This window comes from Monodon monoceros, unplaced genomic scaffold (assembly GCF_005190385.1).
Source record: "Monodon monoceros isolate NGI ecotype Baffin Bay Population unplaced genomic scaffold, NGI_Narwhal_1 Super_Scaffold_3, whole genome shotgun sequence".
Classification (NCBI taxonomy): domain Eukaryota; kingdom Metazoa; phylum Chordata; class Mammalia; order Artiodactyla; family Monodontidae; genus Monodon; species Monodon monoceros.
The window spans coordinates 45,583,777-45,593,281 of NW_021703780.1; positions in this window are offsets into that span (position 1 = coordinate 45,583,777).

The following is a 9,505-nucleotide window of genomic DNA, read 5'->3' on the forward strand; positions in this document are numbered from 1 at the left end:
GATCCCACATGCCGCGGAGCGGCTGGGCCCGTGAGCCATGGCCGCTGAGCCTGCGCGTCTGGAACCTGTGCTCAGCAACGGGAAAGGCCACGAGAGTTGAGAGGCCTGCGTACCGCAAAAAAATTTTTTAAAATGAGGAAACTGAGATCCAAAGAAGAATTGTTCAAGGTCACAATCTAATAAGTGTAATAAGTGGACTCAGATGAAAACGCAGACAGTCCAGAAATGACTAAACTTCAGAGGGAACAGAGTGTGAAGATGAGAGTAACGTTGTGAGGGGTGGAATTTTAGTGAAGAAGGAACTGCAATGGGGAGAGGTGATAAGAAGCTGGGTCTGTATGTTCACATTGCTTTTTACCCGCTGTTCACAGAGTCCTCTGCTCCCTTCTGAACACGGCAAATGGCTTCTACAGTCCTGGAATGATGTAGGTAAATGAAGTGTCATTGGAACAATATTCCTGGGTATTTATTTGAGATACCGAAAAATGGCTCAAATGTATTCTCTGCAGCCAAGATTTTAAAATGTTAAGGTACTGTATAAAGTGTTTAATTGTGCACATAAAATAAAAATTGGATTAGAAACTGAATTAATTGATGGTTCACTAGTGAATTAAGTGAAATTGAATTAAAGTGAGTTAAGTATTGATTCTGAATACTTTAAGAGTGAAAAACTAGTTCACATTTGAATTTGATATGAGGCATACCTTACATAAAAAGTAGTCTTTTATCAAGAGAAATAATATAAGATTAATAGAAGTAATTCGTAGTTTAATGAGCACTAAAGAGGCATCACTTGGTTGAGATAGGACACCAGTTCACCACTGTGGAGAAATGGTAACATAGTAACAATTGTAACAAAATATTTGTGACATTCAAAGGACAAGGAAATAGGGAATTAAGAGAAACCAATGAACTTTTTTTTTTTAATTTTATTATGACTTCCTCTCGCTTAAGATGGTGACAATGATAGAAGCCAGAAAATGGATCATTTGAAACCCACATTGAAAAGTTTGAACAACTGGAAAATGTAAAGGTGGGAAATGGAAGGTGATCAGATTTGAATTAAAAAGAGAAAAACAATCCCATTATCTCTAAAGAATTGGATGGACTGACAGACAGAATAGAGCTGGGAAACAGGGAGTATTCAGGAAGTTATGACAAAGCGCTAGGAAGCACAGTGACAGCGTTAATTAAGACGGTGGCAGTAGTATGTTGAAGAGGAAGCAATAAATATGTAACATATTAAATGTAGAATCTACAGAATCAGTGGCCACCTGGAACGGGGAGGTGAGAGACAGGAGAGTCAAACGCGGTCACCAGGGCTCACGACCACGTGGACCGAGGGATGCTTGTCAGCATCTCTGCTAGACTCTCTCAGTGCCCTTGCAAAGCCACTTCACTCTGTACTCTGAGAAGCGGACCTGTGCAAACTGCTCCACACTCTCCCTTGCCTTTGGCCTCTGGTTTAGATTTATCCCATAGGCAGAAGAAAGGAGGATGGAAGAGAGTGAGGTCAGTGTATCTCCAGGAAGCCTTCTCAGCCAGATCCTCCCCCAAGGTACTAGGGTTAGTGACAGCTCTGCTGCTATTGGCCTAGGATTGTTACACTGTTTATTGTGGCCTCCTCATATGCCACCAAATCTCTGTAAATAACCCCTTTGAATATAAACATTCTTTAAATTTTTCTAATTTGTTTGCCGTCCACTTCTGTTGGGACACTGACTGAAATGGGTATATTTAGTTTTATATTTTAAAATTTTAATTGTAGAATTCTGCTTTCCACCAAGATAAAGAAAGAGGGAGTAGATTTATCCTGCTGCTAAAACAATAAAAAATTGAAAAATGAAAAATCAGGTAGTGATGGACAATGATCCCCAAGAGATAGAAAACAAAAAAGGTGAATTCTGTGATTATGCCAACATTTTGACTCCTGTGAGGGAGATTCTAAGCCAAGGCACAGGGAGAGCAGCCACTGGAGATGGAGGTGACAGTGTGGAGACATCGAGGACACTAGAGTTCACAAGGCAGAGCACAGAGTGGAGACCTGCAGAGGGTCCCCCTCAAGTCTTCAACAGAAAGCTGAATAACCCACACATGTGAGGAGAATACCCAAGGTCTGGGGAAAGAACCATCTGGAAGTATTAAAGGGACCAGTGTCCCAAATCCAGGAGGACCAATAACAGTGCTCATTCCAACCAACCAGACTGAAAATAATCCGCCATAATTTATAGGATATTGGGTAGAGTACTCAGGAAGTCTCACCCTGGAAATGGAGAATAAGTAGTCCCAGATTTAGCAATGCTCCAGAACCACCTGACAAAGTGTAGAAGAAGAAAAAAATAAGCAAGGAAAGGGAAAAAAAAGAATATGGAAAAACAGAAAAGGACTAGCAAGAAGGTAGATATAAGCCCAAATATATTGATGATTAAATTAAACATAAATGGTGTAATTATTCCAATTGTCAGAGACAATAAAATCATAAGACCCAACTTTATGCTGTCTATAAGTAACCCAACTTTAAAATTAAAAAATGCTGGAAGTGAAACTATGAAAACCTTAATCATAAGACATCTATAGCAGCAATATTACATTATCATTTCATAATGATAATGATAAAGGAGTCAACTTATCAACAGGCTATGAAAACCCTAAATGTGTATGAGATTGAACAATTAAACTTTGAAGTATCTGAAGAATAATTTATAGAGCTTAATGTATCATATTTGCTTCCCATTTATCTATCTATCTATCTAGCTATCATCTCATAGATATCCATTTAACACATCTGTATAGATAAATAGGTAGATAGATGATAGATAGATAGATAGAGGATAGATATCCATTTATTACACCTAGATGTAATATATATCTCCAATATCACATATATAGCACATATCCCAATCCACCCAACAACAATCCAGGGAATATTAACAGAGATAGAACTTATGCTCAGAAATAAAATGTGCCTCAACATATATAATATGATTTACATCATAGTACATTCTCTATCATAACAAAATCAATTTAGAAATCAATAGCAGAAAAATATCCCAATAATCTTCAAATATTTGGAATGTAAATAACACACTTCTTTATAATTCATGAGTAGAATTTGAAGTAAATTATAAATAATAGGAATTAAATGAAAATGACAACTCAGTATACACAATTAGCAGTGATACTATTCAGTAAGATTCAATTAGAGCACTGCTTTGTAATATTTACAACTTCAATGTTTATATTAGAAAAAATAAAGCTCTAAAATCAAAAAAATGAACTAAACTTTGAACACACACTTCACAAACAAAGGTACACAAGTGGCCAATAAACATATAAAAATGCTCAACCTCATTTGTTATCAGGAAAAGTAAATTTAAATACATACAATGTTACTACCCTTTCATTAAAATGGCTAAGATTAAAAAGAATGACAATATCAAGTGTTGACAAGGATTTGGAGCACCTAGAATTCTCATACATAGCTGGCAGGAATGTAAAATTGTACAAACCACTTTATTAAATGCTTTGCCATTTTCTTACAAAGTTAAAAACTTACCATTTTATGAGAAATTCTACTCATATCCTATAGAAATGAAAATACATGTTGACACAAAAACTTGTACATGGATCTCATACCAGGTTTATTCATAATAATAAAGTACTGGAAATAACCCAAGCATCCTACAACAGGTGAATGAGTAACCAAATTTTGGTATAAGGATGTAGGAGCAAAGAAAGGAATAAAGTACTGATATATCCAATTATATGAACAAATTCTATGATCTGGAGAAATAAAATACAGTGAATTATGTAATATATAATTCAATGCATATAAAATTTTAGAAAAAGCAATAAACTTATCAAACGACATTCAAAATGTGTGAATTTGCTTGTATGTAAATTTTACTTCAATAAAGTTGATGTAAAACAACAACAACAAAAACATTGAAATGACATATTTGAAGTGCCAGGGGAAAGAACCCCGCCAATGTTGAGTACCATATTCACTGACATATCTTTTAAGAATAAAGACAATAAATAGTTTCAAATAAACACATATAGATGATTTGCATTAAAAGAAATACTGATGGAATTTTTAGCTAGAGAAAAATAGCTCCACAAAGAAACATTTAAATGTGTGATAAGATACTATTGATCAATCAGGTAGATAAATAAATCATAAATTTATATTCATACAATAATAAGATTCAAAACATAGAGAAAAAATAGAACCAAAAATATAAAGGTAATTATCCACAATCTTAGTGAGAATTTTAACATAACTCTCCCAAGAGCTTATAGAACAAACTGATAAGAAAACTAGTAAGAATACAAATGACTTGAACAAACTTGACATAATATTTATAGGATACTGAAACCAACAATAAGCATTTACAAACTTTGTAAGAATACAAGGAATCTTACCAAAAATCTATAAGCTAAGTAATAAATTACCATAAATAAATTTCACAGGATCGGATTAATTCAGAGTGTGTGCTCATTTTTTATTTGTTTTTTATTTCTCCAGCTTTATTGGATTATACATGACACATAACATCATATAAGATAAAGGTGTGACAATTTGATACACATATTTTGCACAGTGATGAACACAATAGCGTTAGTTAACACATCTCTCACCTCACATAATTATTTTGTGTGTGGTGAGAACATTTACCATTTGCTCTCTCAGCAACTTTCAAGTATATAACAATATTGTTAACCGTAGTCACGTGGCTATTACATTCCCAGAAATTATTCATCTTATAAGTGGAAGTTTTTCCCTTTGGCCAACATCTCCTAATTTTCCCTATCCCAAGCCCCTACCACCATTCTAGTCTCCTTTTCCATGTGTTTGGCTTTTTTTAGATTCTCTGTGTAAATGTGATCATACAGCATCTGTCTTTCTCTGTCGGACTTATCTCACTCAGCATAATGCCCTCAAGGCCCATCCATGTTGTCTCAAATGGCAGGATTTCCTTCCTTAAAAAGGCTGAATAGTATTACATTATATATATTTTATATTTAATATATAATTTAAATATATTTTATATTTAAGAAGACATTCTTTCCACACCTTAACTAAGGTGAATAAAGCTGAAATGAACGTGGGGGGGGTGCAGATATCTCTTCAATATCCTATTTTTATTCCCTTTGATTTATACTGAAAAGTGGAATTGCTGGGTCTTATGATAGCTCTATTTTTTAATGTTTTGGGGAACCTCCATACTCTTTTTCACAGCGACTGCATCAACTTACATTCCCACCAACAGTGCATAGGGTTCCCTTTTCTCCACACCCTCACCAACACTGGATGTTGAAACCAGTGTTGAAACTGGTTGTTGTGGGTTAAATCCATTCCACCTGCTTTCTCTAATAAAGGTTTTAAGACTTGCCTATCCTCCAGGCTGCACGGAGCCTAAACAATAAGATCTTTGTCTAAGTTATTTTCTGTGAACTTGGCTTAGCTGTATCTAGTTTGAGCTGAGCCAGTTAAGACTGGATGGAACCGCCAACCCTCCAACTGGGCATGTGCTCCAGGACCTTTTGCCATCAGAGGCCTGTAGCTTAGTTACACCTGCACAAAATGACCATCACCACACCTGTTTCCAATCCCCTTTCCCCAGGCTCCCCACACTCCCGCTTCAGACTGCCCTGCTTCCTATTTGTCATCCCATAAATACCCTGAGCCCCTTGCCTTCAGGAAGCAGTTTTGAGATTTGTTCTCCAATCTCCTCGCTTGGCTGCCTTTCAAATATTCGAATGCTCTCTTTGTTGCAAACCTTGGTGTCTCAGCGTTTTGGCTTGTTGTGAGTCAGGCAACACACATGGTTCAGTGACATTATTTCTTTATTTTTGGTAATAGCCATTCTGACAGGTGTGAGGTGATGTGGTTTTGATTGGCATTATCCTGATGATGAGTGATGTTGAGCATCTCTTCATGTACCTGTTGGCCATCTGTATGTCTTCTTTGAAAAAAATGTCTATTTAGATCCTGTTTCCAGTTTTTAATCAGATTGTTTGTTTTTGCCACTGAGTCATATGAGTTCCATATATATTTTGGGCCCTGGGCCTTGGATAAGCTGGGCTGGAAAACCTGGCCCTGGTTTTCACAGCCAGGAGTGAGGTCTGCAGATCTGGCTCTGGAGGCATGGATGGATGTGTCTCCTGCCAGGTACCTGGGTGGGCTGGACTGCTCCTTGACCATGACTGGAGGGGTTGGAGCCTAGCGTAGAGCTCGTCAAGGTCTCCTGAGGTGTAGGTGTGAGCATCTTCCACTGGGTCCCTGTGATGGCAGGACTGCCCGTGGACTTGGCTGTGAGGGAGCAGGAGCCTGTTACATGGCACTTTCAGGATCACTGGGACATAGGTGGGAGTATCTCCTGACAAGTTCCCATGCCAGGAGGACTGTTAGCAGACTGTGGCAGAGATTGGCTAGAACCCAGTACAGGGACTTTCCAGAAATACGTACATACATTTACCAAAAGACAAGCAAAAGAATGGTAATAGCAGAACAATTTTTAGTAGGCTCAAGCTGAACTCCCCAAATATCCATCAAGAAGGGAACTTGGTATATTTAAATAATGCAATATTATACAGAAATAAGAATGATTGATCAATTGCTACACAAAACATGGAGGACATTTTAAAACATATTAGAAACAATATTGTAAATATATTGCAAACATAAGGAACGAGATATAAAAATTGTTTGATTTAAATTTTTAAAACTTGCATACTACTCTATAATATTAGAAAAAAGAATTATGGTTAGCCTTGGAAATTGATTAGAGACAAGAAGATAAATTTAAAAAGATTTGTCTGAGATTCTACTACAGTTCTGCTGTTTGCTCTAAATGTTGGTTTTACATGTGTGTTCAGTTTGTGAAAATTTATTTGCCTGTACATTAAGATTTGTAAAAATTTTTCTACGAAGATTATATGTCAATAAAAGTTAAAATATAAAACAACCATTAACAACGGTGAAACTATTTGAATCTCCTAACACAGTTGGCATTTTCTTTAATATATAAAATATATCTATGAATACATAAAAAAACACTACCAGCATCTTTTTACCATCACCAGTTGACATGAACATACTTCATAGGGAGTAAATGAAAAATTTTCATAAATACTGAGATGCTCAATCTATTTCATAATAAAATAAACACAAATTCAAATAACACTGATATAACGGTTCATCTACGATTAAATTAGCAAAAATCCAAAAGCTTGACAACACACTGTCTTCATGAAAGTATGAAGAAACAGGAACTTGATACATTACTGGTGGGAGCATAAAACAGTAATAGAGGAATGGAGGATACTTTTTAGAATGGCTCAGATCTGGAACACTGACAATACCAACTGCTTTAAAGAATGTGGAGCAACAGAAACCCTCCTTCATTGCTGATGGGAATGCAAAATGGTACAACCACCTGGAAGATAGTTTGGTGGTTTCTTACAAACTAAATGCACTCTTATGATACGATCCAGCAATCATGTTTCTTGATATTTACCCAAGGAGTTGAAAACTTAAGTCAACACAAAAAACTGCACACAGATATTTATAGTTTTTATTCATAATTGACAAAACATAAAAGTAACCAAGATGTCCTTCACTAGGTGAATGGATAAACTGTAACACAACCAGATGATGAAATATTATTGAGCACTACAAGGGAATGAATTATCAAGTTATGAAGAGACATGGAGAAAACTTAAACGCATGTTACTAAGTGAAAGAACCCAGTCTGAAAGGCTACATACTATGTGATTCCAACTATATGACATGCTGGAAAAGGCAATGCTGTGGAGACAATAAAAAGTCAGTGGTGGCCAGGAGCTGAGTGGGAGAGCACAGAGGATTTTTAGGGCAGTGAAAACACTCCATGATACTATAATGATGGATTCACATAGTTATACATTTGTCCAAATCCACAGAGTGTACAACACCAATACTGAACTGTAATGTAAACTATGGAATTTGGGTGATTATGATGTGTCAGCGTAGGTTCATCAATTGTAACAAAGGTAGCACTGTGATGGGGATGCTGATAATGCGGGAGGCTATACATGTGTGGGGGCAGTGGGTGTATGGGAAATCTGTGTTCCCTCCTCTCAATTTTGCTGTGAACTAAAACTGCTCTAAAAAAATTTAAAAATCGTTATTAAAGAAAAAAGAAATGGAGGCTCATTTGGAAATATCTCTCAATATTTTAAATATCTATTTTCTGCTAATAGGAAATTACATTAGAGATATGTTCATATACATAAAAAATGACTTAATATAACCTGTTTATATTAATAAGATATTGAAAACATCCTAAATGTACATCAGTAGGTGTGTGGCTAAGACACTTATATGTGCTCACCAATACCATTTTCCTCTTGGTCACACTATGTTTTTATTCTCCCTATTATTAAATGGGGCATGTGGCTGAGTCTGTGCATCAGCGGAATGTGGGCAGAAGTGATGTGCTGGATTCCTAAATGCTCCACCCCTCTATCTATATACAGATATTTAAAACACAGTGCCCTGTGGGCAGGGGAAGTGGATAAATGAGGGTGTTGGAATAAATAACTATAAAATTACAACAACAATATTATATAAATCATTAAACTTTATATTCTCTCTCAAGTTAAGTAAATTAACTGTTGTTTTTTAAGTTTTCAGTAATAGGTATTGCATTTTATGTAATGCCTTTCCAGCTTATATTTGTTTATTTTTTCCAATGATACATTGTGTTGAATTACTATTAACCCTTTTCCTAAAAATATAACTGTAGTAATCACTACTACTAATAATAATAAACAAATATTGAACTCTTACAATTTTCCAGGCACTGTCTTAAGTGTTTAACAGTATTAACCAACCTAAATGTTCACAACACTTGTCTGAGATACATAACGTTAGCCCTATGTCATGGATCAGGAAAGTGAGGCATGGTAAGTTTCATTAACTTGACAGAGTTAAATATCCATTAAGTAGTTGAGCTAGTCTTCAAATCCTCTGTTAAATACAGATTTATATTTTCTCTTATTATACTATCTTTGCAAGCCTGAGAATCTCACTTGATGAATAGAAAATATTTTAATATAGTGATGAGCATATTTGCTTATATTTAACTTATGATTTTTACATTTTTGTCTACAACTGGAATTGGGGTGTTAAAAATAAAGTTTTGGTTCACTAATATTCTTAAAATGATGGCAGTGCCCTATTTCTTACTGTGAAATATGTGGTACAGAATATGAATAATGCTGCTCTAGGAAAGGGGATTGAACTCACTTGTATAACACCCTCAGACTGGAAATTTCAGGAGGTAATTCTTCAAATCATTTTCATCCTCTTATCTGACTATCCTTTATTCAGGTTGTGAAATTTCCTTGTGCCACATTTGGTAAAATATATTTTCCCATAGAATTATTCTGAACTTATATTTTTGTAACTAGAAAAAGTAGAATTTGCTTGCTGATATTCTAGAAACTTTCTCTGTGA